The following is a 21,393-nucleotide window of genomic DNA, read 5'->3' as shown; positions in this document are numbered from 1 at the left end:
CACTGAAAAAGAGGCTAGATACCTTATTCCTGATGCTCTGAAGCTTCCTGTCATTTATCTATTGCCGAAAATACACAAAAATTTGGAATGTCCACCGGGCAGACCAATTATTAGTGGCATTAACTCCATTTTCTCTAGAATAGGTGAATATATTGACTATTTTTTACAGCCCATCATTCAAACATATCCCTCCTACTTGAGAGATAGTAAGCATCTCATGAATCTGCTAAAAAATGTTCCAATATATGATAGTACATTAATTGTCACCATTGATGTTAAATCACTTTATATCAATCTTATACAATTATACTTATTTTATTAACCACAAAAAGAGCCTTTGATTTTAAGTACGACCTTAAAAGGGAACAAAAGCGGTTCCTGATTGGAACTAGCCATGTCTAATAATAATTTTTTGGCATGAGGGATCATGCTTTAAACAGGTGAAAGGAATGGCTACGGGAGCTAAATATGCTCCCAGTATAGCAAATATATTAATGAGTCAATGGGAAGAGCATAGTATATTTGGGGCCCCCATACCTGAAATTTCTTTATACAAAAGGTACATTGATGACATTGTCATTCTTTGGAATAATACAGTGGAGACGTTGGAAACATTCATGTGAAACATAAACAACAATTGTTATGAATTAAAATGTACAGGTAATTGTGATCCGTCCAAAATACATTTCCTTGGTTTAGTCTTGGTAAAGGTGAATGGGCGCATCCAAACCAAGACCTATTTCAAAGGGACTGACAGAAATAGCTATATCCCCATGGCTAGTTGTCACCACCCTAGGTGGTTGGGTGGGGTTCCAAAAGGCCAACTAATAAGGATCAGACGCAATTGTGATCACCAGTACGAGATTGGGGTTAATAAATTTAAAGAAAAGGGATATCGTGATCAAGACCTTAGGTCTATTCAATTGCAGACCTTGGAGATGGACAGAAAATGACTTTTAGAGGACAAACCTAAAAATAAATCAGAATTGGATTTTATAGCTTTTTTGACAAATTTTTGTTGAGATTATAAAAGTCTAGAGAAGATCATTTTGAAACTTTGGCCATTACTGTTGAGAGATAAGACATTATTTAACTTGTTTCCTAACCGCCCTAGGTTTATCTAAATGTATTAAACCCTCCAAAGAAAATTGGTACTTTCTTGGATGTAACGGTTTTAGTACTGTAAAAAATGTAAAGCATGTAAATTGGCGAGGAAAAATGTTAGAAAAGTATCAAAATTCACATAATTTAGCACAGGTAGTGAATATAAAATTGATAAATTCATCACATGTAAATCGACCTATGTAACTTGCCTCATTATTTGCCCATGCGGGCTACAATACGTGGGATGCACTAAAAGGAACTTATGTACCCGCATTAACCACTAGAGTACCGGGCCATCGTCAAATGACGGCTCCACGGTGACTCTGAATATTCAACAGGACGTCAATTGACGTCCTGTATTCCTGCGGCCACTGGGGGGCGCGCGCGCGTCCCCGAGATGCCGATGCGCGTGCCTGGCGGTCGCGATGTCCGCCAGGTACCCGCGATCGGTAACGACAGAGCAGGGACGTGGAGCTCTGTGTGTAAACACAGAGCTCCACGTCCTGTCAGGGGAGAGAGGAGACCGATCTGTGTTCCTTGTACATAGGGACATAGATCGGTCACCTCCCCCAGTCACCCCCTTCCCCCACAGTTAGAACACAATACAGGTATACATATTAACCCCTCCCTCACCCCCTAGTGTTAACCCCTTGAATGCCAGTCACATTTATACAGTAATTAGTGCATATTTATCGCATTAATCGCTGTATAAATGTGAATGGCGCCAAAAACGTGTCAAAAGTGTCCGATGTGTTCGCCGCAATGTCACAGTGACAGTAAAAAAATCGCAAATCGCCGCCAATACTAGTAAAAAAATGTATAAAATAAAAATGCCATAAATCTATCAGCTATTTTGTAAACGCTATAACTTTTGCGCAAACCAATCAATATATGATCATTGCGATTTTTTTTACCAAAAATATGTAGAAGAATACGTATCGGCCTAAACTGAGGGAAAAAAAACGTTTTTTTTTTAAAAAATTGTGATATTTATTAAATAAAAAAGTAAAAAATAGTGTTTTTTTTTTTAAATTGTCACTCTTCTTTTGTTTATAGCGCAAAAAATAAAAACCGCAGAGGTGATCAAATACCACCAAAAGAAAGCTCTATTTGTGGGAACAAAATGATAAAAAAATTGTTTGGGTACAGTGTAGCACGACCGCGCAATTGTCATTCAAAGTGCGACAGTGCTGAAAGCTGAAAATTGGCTTGGGCAGGAAGGGGCGTAAGTGCCCGGTATGGAAGTGGTTAATAAACATTTAAACAATATTGAAAACTGGTTCCCAAAACACAGCCATTCCAACCACTTCAGGATATATCATAACAAGGATCCTAGCGTGGCAACATTTTTTGGGATTGATAAAATAGACTGGAGGGGAGGGAATATGATCCAGAAAATATAAAAAAAATTCAACTGAATGGATCTATAAATTAAACACACTCACTCCTGCGGGAATACATGTAGATCTAGATTTAAATTATTTATCTAATTATTAAGAATGTGTGTTTGTATAACTTTATATTGTAAAATGTGAATCCATTCTATTTGAATCCATTCTCTTTTTTCGCCACTAGATGGCTGAATTGGTAATCTTTTTTTTTTCTTCTTAAAATATTCTCCTACCATTTGTTTTTTTGTCCACAAGATGGCTGTATTTAAAGAAAATGCATAAAATATACTTTTTTAATTTCTAATTTAAATGTAATTAATTCACTCTGATTTAATTAGTTTTTATTGTTATATACACTTGTATGATATAAGAGCTCTTTATGGAAAATGATGTAAGGATTGAACTAGATCCTTATTCGGCGGACTTGTATAAATAGAGAAGTGACGTATACGATCACATGACCCCTGATGACATCAGAGCGTGCTAATGTAACGCGTAGGGTCGCTTAATCGTGATACATCTCTTCCGCCATTTGTAACGCAGCTGGAGCGCATACGGCATTTCCAACAGATGAATGTTCAAGCTGCAAGTGAGACTTGTTTTTAATATATTTTTTTAATAAATCGCAATATACTTCTCCTTTTCTTTGCTCTTTTCCACTAATTATTTGACATCTGTTCGGATCATCGCTGAGGTTGTGAGAATTTCCATGCTGGCATTATATATATATTTAGCCATATTCAGAGAGACAGGCGCATCTTAAGTTAGGCGTAGCGCATCTCATATGCGCTACGCCGACGTAACATTGAGAGGCAAGTACTGTATTCACAAAGCACTTGCTCCCATATGTGCGCCGGCGTAACGTAAATGGGCCGGCGTAAGCCCGTGTAATTCAAAGTAGCAAGGCAGTGGGCATGTTGTATTCAAATGAATCGTGACCCCATGTGAATGCATGGCTGAACGAACGGCGCATGCGTGCGCATGCTCAGAATCACGTCGCAAATACTCCCTACGATACGACGGCTCAATGCGTACGACATGAACCTAACTTACACCCAGCCCCATTTACGTACGACTTATGTAAACAATGTAAAATCCGACGGCACTTCCGACGTCCATATGCTAAACGACTTAGACCAGCTTTTTGGTGGTTTAACTTTACGCCGGAAAAACTACGTAGATTACAGCGACTGGCGCAAGTACGTTTGTGAATCGGCGTATCTAGCTAATTTACATATTCAACGCGTAAATCAACGGAAGCGCCCCTTGCGGCCAGCGTAAATATGCACCCAAGATACGACGGCGTAGGAGACTTACGTCGGTCGTATCTTGGCAATATTCAGGCGTATCTCATTTTAAGAATGAGCGCATAGATACGACGGCGCACATTCAGACTTACGGCGGCGTATCTACTGATACTTTGGCGTAAGTCTCTCTGAATCTGCCTAATTATATATATATATATATATATATTTATTATGTATCATTTACGATTGTGTTTGCTGACACTGTTTGATGCACTTTTAGCATTTGCACTTTAAGTTTTTTTTGAGAGAGAGCGCGGTTCAAATTAATCGATTTTCTTCACAATTTCAAAATTAGGCTTGAGTTGGGTTTTAAGGGCTCATTTAGATTTTATTAGGGTTTGTTAGAGTGCATCATCTTGTATTATGTTAAGGCAGCCCATTCATTATGAATGGGCTGCAGATGCAACACACCAAAAACGCACACAACCCTTTTTGGGAAACCAGTGCACCACTGCGCACGACATGTGCTTTGTGATGCTTTAACATTAGTTTGTGTTGGCCATTACTGCTAAATGTGCTGCAGTATGTGTGCTGCTGCGCACTACGGTAAAATACACATTTTATCAAAGCGCAGAAGTCCAAATGGGCCCTAAATCCCATTCTGATGCTTGAGCTGATAAAACGGAGGTCCACCTAAACACAAAATATGAAAAGCCAGCAGCTACAAATGCTGCAGCTACTGACTTTTAATAACACTGAATGGCTGTATGTTATGTACACTTGAACCTTTGACCAATAAAATTGTTATTGATAATAAATGCACACTTACCTGTCCAGGGTGCCTGCGATGTCGGCAGCAGAAGACAAGCAATCGCTCATCTCTCGGCTGCTCCCGCTGCGCATTTTCACTGGTCCCTGTTGTGTTCAGGGAACTGTGTGTTTCCCAGAACACAGCGGGGGGGGGGGGGCATGATCCTGTGGATATCTCTATCCGGAACTGGGTGCAAATACCAGTATTTATACAGGTATCTGCACCCCCTGAAAGGTGGCAATTGTGGCACCAGAGGGGGGGAGGAATCCGGTGAGCGGAAGTTCCACTTTAGGGTGGAACTCTGCTTTAAGAGGCACGTTTGCTGATAATTTGCAATGAATAACAAGTCTTTACTGCATCTGCATTGTTTTTTTGGATCTGGGTTCTAATAGTAGTTAGTCTGATATCATGGCCCAGATTCTCGTAGATCGGCGTATCTGTTGCGGCGGCGTAACGTATCCGATTTACGTTACGCCGCCGCAACTTACATGTGCAAGTGCTGTATTCTCAAAGCACTTGCTCCGTAAGTTGCGGCGGCGTAGCGTAAATCACCCGGCGGAATTCAAATTTGGCGGGTAGGGGGCGTGTAGCATTTAAATTAAGCGTGTCCCCGCGCCGAACGAACTGCGCATGCGCCATCCGTAAAATATCCCAGTGTGCATTGCTCCAAAAGACGTTGCAAGGTTTCGACGTGAACGTAAATGCCGTCCAGCCCCATTCACGGACGACTTACGCAAACGACGTAACTTTTTCAAATTTCGACGCGGGAACGACGGCCATACTTAACATTGGCTGCGCCTCATATAGCAGGGGCAACTATACGCTGAGAAAAGCCTAACGTAAACGTTGTAACTTTACTGCGTCGGCCGCGCGTACTTTCGGAAATTCGCGTATCTGGCTAATTTGCATATTCGACGCGGATTTCGACGGAAGCGCCACCTAGCCGTCAAAAAAAATGCAGTTTAGATCTGACGGCGTAAGAGACTTACGCCTGTCGGATCTAATGGATATCTATGCGTAACTGATTCTATGAATCAGGCACATAGATACGACGGCTCGGATTAGGACTTACAACGGCTTACATGGCGCTGCGCCATCGTAAGTCCTCTGAGAATCCGGGTCCATGTGTTTACACAGCATTTTCGGTCGTACTTTTCAATATAAGCAGGTTATAATGGGTATTCTTTAATGTAAATCTGTGCGTTGCCTATACCTTTAGCTGAATTTGTTTTAGAATGTTGAGTTGCTGTTGCCAAACAATGGTTGCTTTGACAAATATTAATTGCAATATCCTGTAAAATACAGAGAGATTAACATTTTATGTTTGGTCTCTGTAAGATGTCTTATGGGACTGAACAATGGAAATCTATCAATTTCCCCATCTACGGTAAACGGCGTGTGTAGCGGAATGGCCCGTGACACCCAGGGACTTTTGAAGGATGTGGGGTACTCCTGTGCCAGCTTCAGCAATGACTCTTGGGTCTAGGGTCATCCTATGTCCCTTTTGGGCATAGGATGACTGAGAACTGATATCTCGGATTACATGAGATGGGACATTAATGATAATTCATGTTTTGCAGGAGATCTTGAAATACACAAGTTGAACAGGTCAATGGACTGTTGAGGTGTTAATGGAGTAGGGCTCCTAAGATATTCCATTGTCCATTGTGTGATGCTAATACTGTTTTGTGTCTATTGTACTAATTAAGTCTGTAAAGGTCAGATGCCCCAGATGACGTTCAAGGGAACGAAACGCGTCGGGACAGAACATTGACCCCACTGCTGGACTTATTTTAAAGCGCTTGTTATGTTCACCTAAATGTGAGTGTAAACTTTTAATAAATACTGCAAGGTAACGTTTTACGGATTCACGCTATGTGCACCCTTGTCTATTTTTTCTTGTTTTGCACATCCTGAATTGCCTGGATGATTTATCATCATCATTTGGAAGTGTCCATTATTACCATCTGGCGGGCTTCCTATGAATTGGTTTCGTAATATCCATATGAATGCCTAACTTTTTGAGGTGCTAATTGAGTCTGGCTTCAGAAAGACCTTTTATTGTGGATGCTAATGACACTGTTTTATGTGAAAAGTCTATTAATGATAGGATGTGGAATGTGACTTCTCAACTTGTAGTAATTACCTCCTCTAAATGCGGAGCCAGAATGTCTGGATAATGATTAGTAATTAGCCCATCTGAATGTGTACTGAAGCCCCATTGTGTGATATTGGGGGTGGAGAGTTTCATTGTCCCTGTAACTACTGTAGCATGCTTTGTAACTGTATATAAGAAAGCTAAGTTAAAATTAAAAGTATTCATTCATTTTGGAACCAGTAACATAGCTGTGTGTTGTCTCGTTATTCTGGTAAATGGAATGGGTCGTGCCTGTCGGCTGGATTGTCGGATAAGCTGTCATGGGGCGATGGAATGGAATATCGTAAACGGTGGTGACCGTTTACAAGTGGTGGCACAGCAGTGGGATGGTTCCATCGCCAGAAGAACAGCTACAAGGACACAGGACAATGGATGCTCAGTATGCACGTCTGAAGCTCTCTTCCCTCAAGGACTTACTGGAGAGCCGGGGCAGACCGGCCAGCAACCGTAAGAAAAGTGACATTATCGCAGAACTTGTCGAAATGGATAGAGCTGAGAGGCCCAGCGTAACAGACAGGACACCCGAGAAAGAAAGTTTTGATCGGGCTGTTAAACGAGGACTGGCACAGTATGGTCCTAATCCTCCACCGGAGATCGTAGACCTGGTTATAGCGGCTGTGGATGCCACTTGGCTACATCAAAGAGGTGCTGCAGCAGCAGAAGTCACAGCAGCACCAACTGAAGAGAGAGGAGAGGTACAGATACCAGTCTCCATGGAAGAGGAATGCAGAAGGAGGTTACAAGAGATGCGGATACAGCACAGAGGACCAGTATCAGAGGAGGCCCTGCTGGGATGGTCGGATTTCATTCGTTGCCAACTCTGGAAGGAAGCGCTAGCTCTTGAGCAGCAACACCAGGGAAAGGTCCTCCCCTCCATCCATGTAAGGTACTGGCCGCAGTATGACGTACGAATTCCATTGTTAGGGGGAACATCCGAAGCAGGAGTGGACAGCAGAGTTAAGCAGGCTGATCCGGGCAGAGATGCGGTTGGACGAAAGCTACAGAGCCCTCCGGTGGTATGTAGCCCAAGAGTTCCCGTGGTCAGCAGATGACAGCTCCACGTAAGGCTTTGACTATGATGGCCTGGGATTATTGTATTGGAGGATGACCAGTGATCCTGACTTTAGGGATGACCGGGAGTGGCGCTTGGAGGAAATAATGGAGCACAGAGAGCAAAAATTGAATGTCTCGGAAGGGCACTGGTTACAGAAAGATTTGGAGTTTCTGACCATTCAGGAATGGGAGCTGGAGATCGCCTACAGACAGCTGCTAGACTCTGCTCAGCAGCAGGTTGAGGCTCCCTTTGCCTGGAACCAGGAGGAAATTTCAGATGACAAATCTGAAGTCCTGGCTGATGAATCGGCAGTGGAAAATATGGAAATTGTCATCCCTAAAGCCGAAGCGGATGATGTGGAGTTGCAGGGAGACAGGGCGGTTGGCCCCTCTCTCCAGCAACAAGCTGAGGTTGTAAAGCTTTTACTCCCAGCCGAATCACTGGCAGCCGGGCAGGATGCTGCTGACCGCTGCCTCACAGCAACCCAGCAGAAGAGCTGGCAACAGAGCAGAGTGTCACAAGCCTCTGCTCTCAACTAGCAGAAGAGGGAGTTCCTGTAGTAGTGGATGGGACTGTGGTCTCCCCTCACAGCAACCCAGCAGAAGAGCTGGCAACAGAGCAGAGTGCCACAAGCCTCTGCTCTCAACTAACTGAAGAGGGAGTTCCTGGGGTAGTGGATAGGACTTCAGTCTTCACTGACACAACCCCAGAAAATGGTTCGGCACTGAGACAGGAGGATGTCAGCTTTGCTTTGCAAGCACCGGGGGATTTTCACCTACCACCAGTGGATGGGACTTCAGTCTCCACTGGTATACCCCAGGGATGGGGGGGCAGTTGGCCCAGATCCCCCAACAGCATGATGGACTGAGCCCAGTCACCCTGTCTTCTCTCCAGTGGCTGAAAGGACTCCAGGGAGAAGGGCCAGTCCAGGCCTCTCCCCAGTGGCAGGCATGTTCTCTGAGAGAGGCAGAGGTTAGATGGGTAAGTAATGCTCTGTTTGGAGAAATTTATTTGGGGTACTGTATGGATACCAGCATTGGAGGACTGGAACTACTGACTAACTTCGGAGTCAACCCGTTTGGGGTTCCCTCCTGTGTTTGTCTCCCACCGGAAGGGGAGAGATGTAACGGAATGGCCCGTGACACCCAGAGACATTTGAAGGATGTGGGGTACTCCTGTGCCAGCTTCAGCAATGACTCTTGGGTCTAGTCCCTTTTGGGCATAGGATGACTGAGAACTGATATCTCGGATTACATGAGATGGGACATTAATGATAATTCATGTTTTGCAGGAGATCTTGAAATATTACAAGTTGTTCCTTATGAACAGGTCAATGGACTGTTGATGTGTTAATGGAGTCAGGCTCCTAAGATATTCCATTGTCCATTGTGTGATGCTAATACTGTTTTGTGTCTATTGTACTAATTAAGTCTGTAAAGGTCAGATGCCCCAGATGACGTTCAAGGGAACAAAACGCGTCGGGACAGAACATTGACCCCACTGCTGGACTTATTTTAAAGCGCTTGTTATGTTCACCTAAATGTGAGTGTAAACTTTTAATAAATACTGCAAGGTAACGTTTTACGGATTCACGCTATGTGCACCCTTGTCTATTTTTTCTTGTTTTGCACATCCTGAATTGCCTGGATGATTTATCATCATCATTTGGAAGTGTCCATTATTACCATCTGGCGGGCTTCCTATGAATTGGTTTCGTAATATCCATATGAATGCCTTAGGAGTTCCATAGACCTATTCAACATTGGAGTCGATTGGGATCCTAGATAGTGTTGAGCAGAATATGCCATATTCGATTTCGCGATATATCTCGAATATATATTCGAATATTCGAGATATATTCGCTAAATTCGAATATTCGTGATATTTTATCGAAATTAATTGAATGCGATTTTTCGCTATTGCGAATGCGAAAATAATTGCGATTTTTTAATAACTGCGGTAGGAGCGCTCTGATTGGCTTAGAATATTCGTGATATTTTATCGAAATATCGCAACATGCGAATGCGATATTTATTGCGCAATTTCGAGATATGCTGGAGGAGCGCTCTGATTGGCTCAGAATATTCGTGATATTTTATCGAAATATCGCAACATGCGAATGCGATATTTATTGCGCAATTTCGAGATATGCTGGAGGAGCGCTCTGATTGGCTCAGAATATTCGTGATATTTTATCGAAATATCGCAACATGCGAATGCGATATTTATTGCGCAATTTCGAGATATGCTGGAGGAGCGCTCTGATTGGCTCAGAATATTCCTGATATTTTATCGAAATATCGCAACATGCGAATGCGAAATTTATTGCAGATATTTCGAAAACTGCTGTAGCAGCACTCTGAAATCGAATATGTATGATATTTTAACCAAAATACATATTGCGATTGCGATTTTTCGATCGCGCATGCGCAATTGCGCGAACAACACGCGACCATTTCCTGGAGCCTTGCCAGTTTCCCAATATTACAGCAACATGGTGGGAAGCAATTTCTCAAAGTCTGAGGAAAAGTTGCTGATTTGTGTAAGTATTTTGACCACTGTTATTTCATCATCTTCAACTGCATTTAAGTCTAGTTTAAAAGTTAGTATATATGATCAGATATTAGTATTTAACCAAAAATGTGTCTCCTGCTTTTACAAAACTACAAGTCCCAGCATGCCTGGACAGCTGCAGACACCCTGGTTGGCAAATGTGTATTTAGGCACTTTTCCTTGTTATTTAGCATAATGAATTTAAAATTTTTTTGGACATAGGACGTATGCGAACGTCCTGACTTCAGTGTCCTCAAGGCCCAAGGACGTTCGAATACATATTGCCCTTTAGATGTTGCAGAACTACAACTTCCAGCATGCCTGGGAATGCTGGCACTTCTAGTATTGTAAGTTCTGCAGGCCCACATTTTTCAGGCCTTTATGCACGGGTCTCTAAACTGTGGCACCCTAGATGCAGCAAAAGTAAAAATCTTAGCATGCACTGAAAGACCGTGGCTGATGGGAGTAGTAGTTTTGCAACAGCTGGAGGTGGACTGGTCTTGAAACCCAGAGTTAGGTAACAAACCCGTAGTGTTTTGCAACCATTCTGCCTCCAGCTGGTTATTTTCTGTTGAAAAGCCTGTGGCGTGCAAAACACAACCCAAAAACTCCACCCGGTGCAAGGAAAAATTTGCACACACCTAAAGAGTGACATCACAAAAAACTGCGACGGTTGCATACGTCAGTGGTCCTCCGAAAAGGTCCCGTCTCTGACCCCCCGGGGCGTTAGGCTCCTAGGCTCCTGACAGGGAAAAGAGTTACTGTGGTCCATACAGCCGAAGCCATATGGACCCATCTCGGTCCAAGCAGCGCAATCAACACGCGAACAACACGCGACCATTTCCTGGAGCCTTGCCAGTTTCCAACTTATGATCGCAGCGCAATCACACAGCAACATGGTTGGAAGCAATTTCACTAAGTCTGAGGAAAAGTTGCTGATTTGTGTAAGTATTTTGACCACTGTTATTTCATCATCTTCAACTGCATTTAAGTCTAGTTTAAAAGTTAGTATATATGATCAGATATTAGTATTTAACCAAAAATGTGTCTCCTGCTTTTACAAAACTACAAGTCCCAGCCCAGCCCAGCATTTAAGTCTAGTTTAAAAGTTAGTATATATGATCATATATTAGTATTTCACAAAAAATGTGTCTCCTGCTTTTACAAAACTACAAGTCCCAGCATGCCTGGACAGCTGCAGACACCCTGGTTGGCAAATGTGTATATTGGCACTTTTCCTTGTTATTTAGCATAATGAATTTAAAAATTTTTTGGACATAGGACGTATGCGAACGTCCTGACTTCAGTGTCCTCAAGGCCCAAGGACGTTCGAATACATATTGCCCTTTAGATGTTGCAGAACTACAACTTCCAGCATGCCTGGGAATGCTGGCACTTCTAGTATTGTAAGTTCTGCAGGCCCCCATTTTTCAGGCCTTTATGCACGGGTCTCTAAACTGTGGCACCCTAAATGCAGCAAAAGTAAAATTCTTAGCATGCACTGACAGACCGTGGCTGATGGGAGTAGTAGTTTTGCAACAGCTGGAGGTGGACTGGTCTTGAAACCCAGAGTTAAGTAACAAACACGTAGTGTTTTGCAACCATTCTGCCTCCAGCTGTTTTTTTCCTGTTGAAAAGCCTGTGGCGTGCAAAACACAACCCAAAAACTCCACCCGGATGCAGTGAAAAATGTGCACACACCTAAAGAGTGACATCACAAAAAACTGCGACTGGTACATACGTCAGTGGTCCTCCGAAAAAGGTCCCGTCTCTGACCCCCCGGGGCGTTAGGCTCCTGACAGGGAAAAGAGTTAGCAACGCATATCTCCCCTATACGTGTATCCTGTGTTGTTAATAATATATTCATAATTATGCAAATGATAATGGCTGCTATATTTATGCAAAAAAGGTGGCGACCGAAATGGCAGGATATAAAATCTTTCATGTTACCCCTGTCATTGATTAATAAGGCGAGAATGCTTCCAATTGTTGAATAGCATACATTTACGTCATATATCCATAAGGCTGTCAACAGAAGTATTACAATATACTTTGTTCTTCATCTTGCAGAAGTTCCTGGAAACAGGATATGATGACCTGCGGCGGCAGCCACAGAAAAGGGCTGTGGTCAGCGCCCTAATCGCTGACTTTGGCGGCCAACATGACCACAAGGCCATTGTTAAGAAGTGGTCTGACCTCAAGAGGCGCCAAATGGGTAATGTCAGACGTCTTCGGGCTAAATATCATCCAGGTAAGTTATTGTTGACAGTTATGTTTTTTTTTAAAAAAGTGTATTTTGTGCGTGAACTCGAAAGAGAGAGGAGCCGGCCTGCAGGAGTTGGGAGGCCTCCCCCAGAGGCAATCTGCCACCTTTCTCCATGCCCCGGTTGGCAATGGCGGGTGTGAGGGGGTCCTCCCAACCCAACCTCGCATAGCACACCCACCAGTGGCGGGGCTGAGACCACCAAACTCAATTCACAGGTAGCCGAGAGCGGGATCCGAACCCCTAGCTGCAGAGGTGAATCAGTTGTCAGTGCAGTGGCAATCGCGTGGAGCCACCGCAGCTCCTTTGGTGACAGTTATGTAAGGTCATATGTAATTCATGTAAGGTCAGATGTTGTTAACCAAGATGCCATGTTGTGCTAACATATATCACCACCGGCCAAGGTATTCATAGTACTGTTGAAAAAAGACATGGGGCAGCAGACAGGAACACAGAAGTTATGTGGGAACATAATTTTCCCATTGCTTTGCATGGGACTTTAAAGAAAAACCCCGACCATGGCAAGTGGGGGTGGGTAAGGTTTAAACCACCTATCCTATGTTTGTGGCTGACATATAAGTAACCTGTGTGCCAAGTTTCATATAAATATCTTTAGCCGTTTGTACGTGATGCTGGAACATACATACATACATACATACATACATACATTTATGCACACACACACGTTGAGTTTTATATATATAGATTACCACTAAATTCCTGTGTTAGGAGTGGGGTTGTTATAGTAATCCCGTGTGCTCCATCAGGCCCTTTTTTTAACATGAGATGGTCTGAACAAAACAAAGGAGACAAAAACAGCTCATTTTAACATGGTTGCATCCCAGCTCACGCTCAGTCCCCTGTAGTGCCCACAAGACCCTTTAATATAACATTGTCCCATTGGTTAACTGTCTATATAAATCAATTTGTATTCATATACAATACAGCACAGTACACAGAATTTGCATACGTCATTAGAAAACATTTTTATAATATATGAACATTGTGTTATTATAGGAGCTCCAATGCCAGTTGTCCGCGCCAAGCGCAGAAGGCGCCAGGCCGATGAGGAGGAGGAGGAGGATGCGGCAGAGGAGGATGCGGCAGAGGAGGACATGGATGAGGAGGAGCAGCCAGGGCCCTCCCACTCCCCAACCCCAGCTCCTGTTGAGGAGCAAGCTGAGGAGCTTCCCCCCCCCACCACCCCAACTTCTCAAGCAGAAGAGCAGGAGGAAGAGAGTGGTCCTGTGAGCCTCATTCAGGAAGGTAAATATGTGCACAATGATTAATAACATTTCAACAACAAAATGTAGATATAAAAATGGACAACATATAAAGCGCACCTGTCAGATTGTATAACCATAATATGGTATTGATGCTAGAAGTATACAGGTAGTGCATAATTATTAGGCAAGTTGTATTTTTTGAGGATTCATTTTATTATTGAACAACAACCATGTTCTCAATGAACCCCAAAAACTCATTAATATCAAAGCTGAATTTTTTTGGAAGTAGTTTTTAGTTTGTTTTTAGTGTTAGTTATTTTCGGGGGATATCTGTGTGTGCAGGTGACTACTATTACTGTGCAGAATTATTAGGCAACTTAACCAAAAAATAAATAGATAGCCATTTCAATGATTTATTTTTAACAGTGAAACCAATATAACATCTCAACATTCACAAATACACATTTCTGACATTTAAAAACAAAACAAAAACAAATCAGTGACCAATATAGCCACCTTTCTTTGCAAGGACACTCAAAAGCCTGACATCCATGGATTCTGTCAGTGTTTTGATCTGTTCACCATCAACATTGCGTGCAGCAGCAACCACAGCCTGCCAGACACTGTTCAGAGAGGTGTACTGTTTTCCCTCCTTGTAAATCCCACATTTGATGATGGACCACAGGTTCTCAATGGGGTTCAGATCAGGTGAACAAGGAGGCCATGTCATTACTTTTTTTTATTTAATACCCTTTCTTGCCAGCCACGCTGTGGAGTACTTTGACACGTGTGATGGAGCATTGTCCTGCATGAAAATCATGTTTTTCTTGAAGGATGGTGACTTTTTCCTGTACCACTGCTTGAAGAAGGTCTCTTCCATAATCTGGCAGTAGGACTGGGAGTTGAGCTTGACTCCATCCTCAATCCGAAAAGGCCCCACAAGCTCATCTTTGATGATACCAGCCCAAACCAGTACTCCACCACCACCTTGCTGGCGTCTGAGTCGGACTGGAGCTCCCTGCCCTTTACCAATCCAGCCACGGGCTCTTCCATCTGGCCCATCAAGACTCACTCTCATTTCAGCAGTCCATAAAACCTTAGAAAAATCTTTCTTGAGATATTTATTGGCACAGTCTTGACGTTGCAGCTTGTGTGTCTTGTTCAGTGGTCATCGTCTTTCAGCCTTTCTTACCTTGGCCATGTCTCTGGGTATTGCACACCTTGTGCTTTTGGGCACCCCAGTGATGTTGCAGCTCTGAAATATGGCCAATCTTGTGGCAAGTGGCATCTTGGCAGCTGCACGCTTAACTTTTCTCAGTTCATGGGCAGTTATTTTGCACCTTTGTTTTTCCACACGCTTCTTTTGTTTGATGATCACGCTTCAGAAGCTTTGCAACTTTAAGAGTGCTGCATCCCTCTGCTAGATATCTCTCTATTTTGGACTTTTCAGAGTCTGTCAAATCCTTCTTTTGGCCAATTTTGCCAAAGAAAAGGAAATTGACTAATAATTATGCACACCTGATATAGAGTGTTGATGTCATTAGACCACACACCTTCTCATTACAGAGATGTACATTACCTAATATGCCTAATCTGTAGTAGGCTTTCGAGCCTATACAGCTTGGAGTAAGACAACATGCATAAAGAGGATGATGTGGTCCAAATACTCATTTGCCTAATAATTCTGCACTCCCGGGATGTGTTAGACACATAACAAGTGTATACACATGATAATGATTGATTAATAAGCAAAAAAAAATATTTATTTATTTGGTAACGTTATTTGAAATCCAAATGTTTTTTTATTATATCCTAAAAGCATCAAGAGATCTGAAGAGGCAAAATATACTCATTGAAAAGACGCACCAGAAGATCCTTCAGAACCAGCGTAAGATGAGCTACCTCAACCAACAAAATGCTCTGCTAGAGCAGCAGCTATCGGGTCAGATTGCGGAAATGCACCGCATTCAAAAACGGATTGAGAGCTATATTTAAATTTATTTTTGTATTAAAAAAACTTATTTTTTGGAAATGTTTCATTTCTTTTTGAGATAGAGTTGTAGGTTTTTCAACACATCTAACTTCACATCAAACAAATCAACATCAACACATTTAACTTCATAATAAGCAAAAACATTTTATACTATTATTTTATTTAACATTAACCTAGGACAAACTAAAGCACACGACACAGACACGACGAACACAAAATAAACTGTTGAAAAATGAACATAACAAAAGCAACAATATATATATATATATATACAAAGAGAGAGAGAGGGAGAGCAAGAAAGAGAGAGAATGCAGATGAGCTCTTGCAGTCAGCCCAATGGTTGCAGTATAAATGCCGCAAAACAGGGTTTAACATAAGGTTCATTGTTATAGTTACACTTGCTGTTTAGATCCGGTCTGGTAGTCCGGTCTGGTAGCTTGTAGCGGAGGCTGTTGGTGGATCCGCTGTGCCAGAAAGCTCATGAAGCTTTACTCAGCATGGAGGCAGCAGCAGGAGTATTAAAATATAATATAACTAGACAATGCATTTCCTGAGGAAAATGCGAGTGGGAATGCTGAATAGCTTAATTGGTGAGCCCCTTGCCAAAGACATTCACCATAACCACTACACTATCTTTAGGACACACAGCTTCTTTCTCTATCTGCAAAGTATAGAGTATGCTGACTTCCTGGTCGCCCCTCCCCCCTCAATAGGTTTCCCCTCCCCCCCAGGTCAGTGAGGAGGAATATTGCACTGAGGTCAGGAAAGTTATTTATGGAAAGAAATAACATTACAAACGCTTTTAATTCACAGATCTAATACATGATTTAAGCCTCCAAACAAAGCTTAATAAATCCTCAAACGTACATGCAATTGATACAACGACTACACCGTTTGAAATACACGGCCCTTGTAAACGCATCGATATGAAATTTATGTAGATAAACTTAAAAATGTGGCCATTTCTGCGATTTAGAAAAGAGCGTCTTTGTGAGTTCTGCAGCAACATTTTTTAGATAATTTCACATGAGAGTCTATGAGACATAATTTCTGGCTGTTGCTCCAATAATTAAAACTAAAATACGTATCGCAGAATTGGTCACATTGCCATAAACCAGACAAGCATAGCTACGTTTTGATCTAAAAATTGTGTATGAAAAGTAGATCTTGTGGGCGTGAGACCAATTTGTTTCCCCTTTTTGTAAAGATATTTTTAATTACAAAGATCTCCAATGTTAAGGTCACCTGACAGACTCTAAATCCCCTCCATAGGATTACATTATAACCTATTGCATTTTTGTGAAAAATTCGCAAAACGTAAATTGCGTTTTCACCAAAAAATTGTAAACGATAACGATTTGAAAAGTCATAGCCGGATAGCTAAATATTTTGTGACCGCTTTAAAGTTTTTTCAGTGTCTGTAAGTGAAAGTATGAAGTAGCTGAAACTTTTGGCATGGCATGTGAATTCAAAGGGGAAAAGGATGTTCTCATTGACTTCAATGTTTCAAAAAAGGGTCTAAAAGCTTAAAATTTATAAAAGTGTAAAAAGTAGAAAAAAACTTGAAGAAGTCCCATCATTAGCTGAACGAGACGAACATTTTTACAGTTGAATGGTCTCAATAGTTGAAAGTATGCCGAAGTTACGCAGAACCAAAAAACTTAAGGAATAATAAGATTACTAAATTTACGGATATCAATACTGGAAATGTTTATTAAAGCATTCACACTAATTAAGATTAATACATTTACGGGTATCCATACTAGGAATGCTTATTAAAGCATTCCCACTAAGTATCACACAGGCATGATTTACAAGCAGTAGTGGTAATAGTAATACATAGCATAAAAACACTTGGGGAATACTTTACAGCATCAGTAGTGGTCATAGTAGTCAATAGTGTACCAAAAAATTGGGACACAGGTGTCTTGACTGAGCTGTAATAGTAGTAGTAGACATTGACAATACAGTGTCAAATCACTCGGGCAAGAGGTGCCATGATGAACAGCAGTCTTAATAAGAGTATATAGGGTGTGAAATAACTGCTGACATAGGTGTCTTGACTGGGCAGCAGAAGCAGCAGTAGTAGTATTAACAGTAGTAGTTGATACAGAGTCATATCACATGGGCAGGAGGTGCCATCATGAACAGCAGTAGGAATAGGAGTATATAGAGTGTCAAATAACTGCTGACATAGGTGTCTTGACTGGGCAGCAGCAGCAGAAGCAGCAGTAGTATTAACAGTAGTAGTTGATACAGAGTCATATCACATGGGCAGGAGGTGCCATCATGAACAGCAGTAGGAATAGGAGTATATAGAGTGTCAAATAACTGCTGACATAGGTGTATTGACTGGGCAGCAGCAGCAGAAGCAGCAGTAGTATTAACAGTAGTAGTTGATACAGAGTCATATCACATGGGCAGGAGGTGCCATGATGAACAGCAGTAGGAATAGGAGTATATAGAGTGTCAAATAACTGCTGACATAGGTGTCTTGACTGGGCAGCAGCAGCAGAAGCAGCAGTAGTATTAACAGTAGTAGTTGATACAGAGTCATATCACATGGGCAGGAGGTGCCATCATGAACAGCAGTAGGAATAGGAGTATATAGAGTGTCAAATAACTGCTGACATAGGTGTCTTGACTGGGCAGCAGCAGCAGCAGAAGCAGCAGCAGTAGTATTAACAGTAGTAGTTGATACAGAGTCATATCACATGGGCAGGAGGTGCCATGATGAACAGCAGTAGGAATAGGAGTATATAGAGTGTCAAATAACTGCTGACATAGGTGTCTTGACTGGGCAGCAGCAGCAGAAGCAGCAGTAGTATTAACAGTAGTAGTTGATACAGAGTCATATCACATGGGCAGGAGGTGCCATCATGAACAGCAGTAGGAATAGGAGTATATAGAGTGTCAAATAACTGCTGACATAGGTGTCTTGACTGGGCAGCAGCAGCAGAAGCAGCAGTAGTATTAACAGTAGTAGTTGATACAGAGTCATATCACATGGGCAGGAGGTGCCATCATGAACAGCAGTAGGAATAGGAGTATATAGAGTGTCAAATAACTGCTGACATAGGTGTATTGACTGGGCAGCAGCAGCAGAAGCAGCAGTAGTATTAACAGTAGTAGTTGATACAGAGTCATATCACATGGGCAGGAGGTGCCATGATGAACAGCAGTAGGAATAGGAGTATATAGAGTGTCAAATAACTGCTGACATAGGTGTCTTGACTGGGCAGCAGCAGCAGAAGCAGCAGTAGTATTAACAGTAGTAGTTGATACAGAGTCATATCACATGGGCAGGAGGTGCCATCATGAACAGCAGTAGGAATAGGAGTATATAGAGTGTCAAATAACTGCTGACATAGGTGTCTTGACTGGGCAGCAGCAGCAGCAGAAGCAGCAGCAGTAGTATTAACAGTAGTAGTTGATACAGAGTCATATCACATGGGCAGGAGGTGCCATGATGAACAGCAGTAGGAATAGGAGTATATAGAGTGTCAAATAACTGCTGACATAGGTGTCTTGACTGGGCAGCAGCAGTAGTATTAACAGTAGTAGTTGATACAGAGTCATATCACATGGGCAGGAGGTGCCATGATGAACAGCAGTAGGAATAGGAGTATATAGAGTGTCAAATAACTGCTGACATAGGTGTCTTGACTGGGCAGCAGCAGCAGAAGCAGCAGTAGTATTAACAGTAGTAGTTGATACAGAGTCATATCACATGGGCAGGAGGTGCCATGATGAACAGCAGTAGGAATAGGAGTATATAGAGTGTCAAATAACTGCTGACATAGGTGTCTTGACTGGGCAGCAGCAGCAGAAGCAGCAGTAGTATTAACAGTAGTAGTTGATACAGAGTCATATCACATGGGCAGGAGGTGCCATCATGAACAGCAGTAGGAATAGGAGTATATAGAGTGTCAAATAACTGCTGACATAGGTGTATTGACTGGGCAGCAGCAGCAGAAGCAGCAGTAGTATTAACAGTAGTAGTTGATACAGAGTCATATCACATGGGCAGGAGGTGCCATGATGAACAGCAGTAGGAATAGGAGTATATAGAGTGTCAAATAACTGCTGACATAGGTGTCTTGACTGGGCAGCAGCAGCAGAAGCAGCAGTAGTATTAACAGTAGTAGTTGATACAGAGTCATATCACATGGGCAGGAGGTGCCATCATGAACAGCAGTAGGAATAGGAGTATATAGAGTGTCAAATAACTGCTGACATAGGTGTCTTGACTGGGCAGCAGCAGCAGCAGAAGCAGCAGCAGTAGTATTAACAGTAGTAGTTGATACAGAGTCATATCACATGGGCAGGAGGTGCCATGATGAACAGCAGTAGGAATAGGAGTATATAGAGTGTCAAATAACTGCTGACATAGGTGTCTTGACTGGGCAGCAGCAGCAGAAGCAGCAGTAGTATTAACAGTAGTAGTTGATACAGAGTCATATCACATGGGCAGGAGGTGCCATCATGAACAGCAGTAGGAATAGGAGTATATAGAGTGTCAAATAACTGCTGACATAGGTGTCTTGACTGGGCAGCAGCAGCAGAAGCAGCAGTAGTATTAACAGTAGTAGTTGATACAGAGTCATATCACATGGGCAGGAGGTGCCATCATGAACAGCAGTAGGAATAGGAGTATATAGAGTGTCAAATAACTGCTGACATAGGTGTATTGACTGGGCAGCAGCAGCAGAAGCAGCAGTAGTATTAACAGTAGTAGTTGATACAGAGTCATATCACATGGGCAGGAGGTGCCATGATGAACAGCAGTAGGAATAGGAGTATATAGAGTGTCAAATAACTGCTGACATAGGTGTCTTGACTGGGCAGCAGCAGCAGAAGCAGCAGTAGTATTAACAGTAGTAGTTGATACAGAGTCATATCACATGGGCAGGAGGTGCCATCATGAACAGCAGTAGGAATAGGAGTATATAGAGTGTCAAATAACTGCTGACATAGGTGTCTTGACTGGGCAGCAGCAGCAGCAGAAGCAGCAGCAGTAGTATTAACAGTAGTAGTTGATACAGAGTCATATCACATGGGCAGGAGGTGCCATGATGAACAGCAGTAGGAATAGGAGTATATAGAGTGTCAAATAACTGCTGACATAGGTGTCTTGACTGGGCAGCAGCAGCAGAAGCAGCAGTAGTATTAACAGTAGTAGTTGATACAGAGTCATATCACATGGGCAGGAGGTGCCATCATGAACAGCAGTAGGAATAGGAGTATATAGAGTGTCAAATAACTGCTGACATAGGTGTCTTGACTGGGCAGCAGCAGCAGAAGCAGCAGTAGTATTAACAGTAGTAGTTGATACAGAGTCATATCACATGGGCAGGAGGTGCCATCATGAACAGCAGTAGGAATAGGAGTATATAGAGTGTCAAATAACTGCTGACATAGGTGTCTTGACTGGGCAGCAGCAGCAGAAGCAGCAGTAGTATTAACAGTAGTAGTTGATACAGAGTCATATCACATGGGCAGGAGGTGCCATCATGAACAGCAGTAGGAATAGGAGTATATAGAGTGTCAAATAACTGCTGACATAGGTGTATTGACTGGGCAGCAGCAGCAG

Source organism: Rana temporaria, chromosome 2 (assembly GCF_905171775.1).
Source record: "Rana temporaria chromosome 2, aRanTem1.1, whole genome shotgun sequence".
NCBI lineage: Eukaryota > Metazoa > Chordata > Amphibia > Anura > Ranidae > Rana > Rana temporaria.
The sequence above is the reverse complement of the archived record's forward strand: the minus strand, read 5'-3'. Positions refer to the sequence as shown.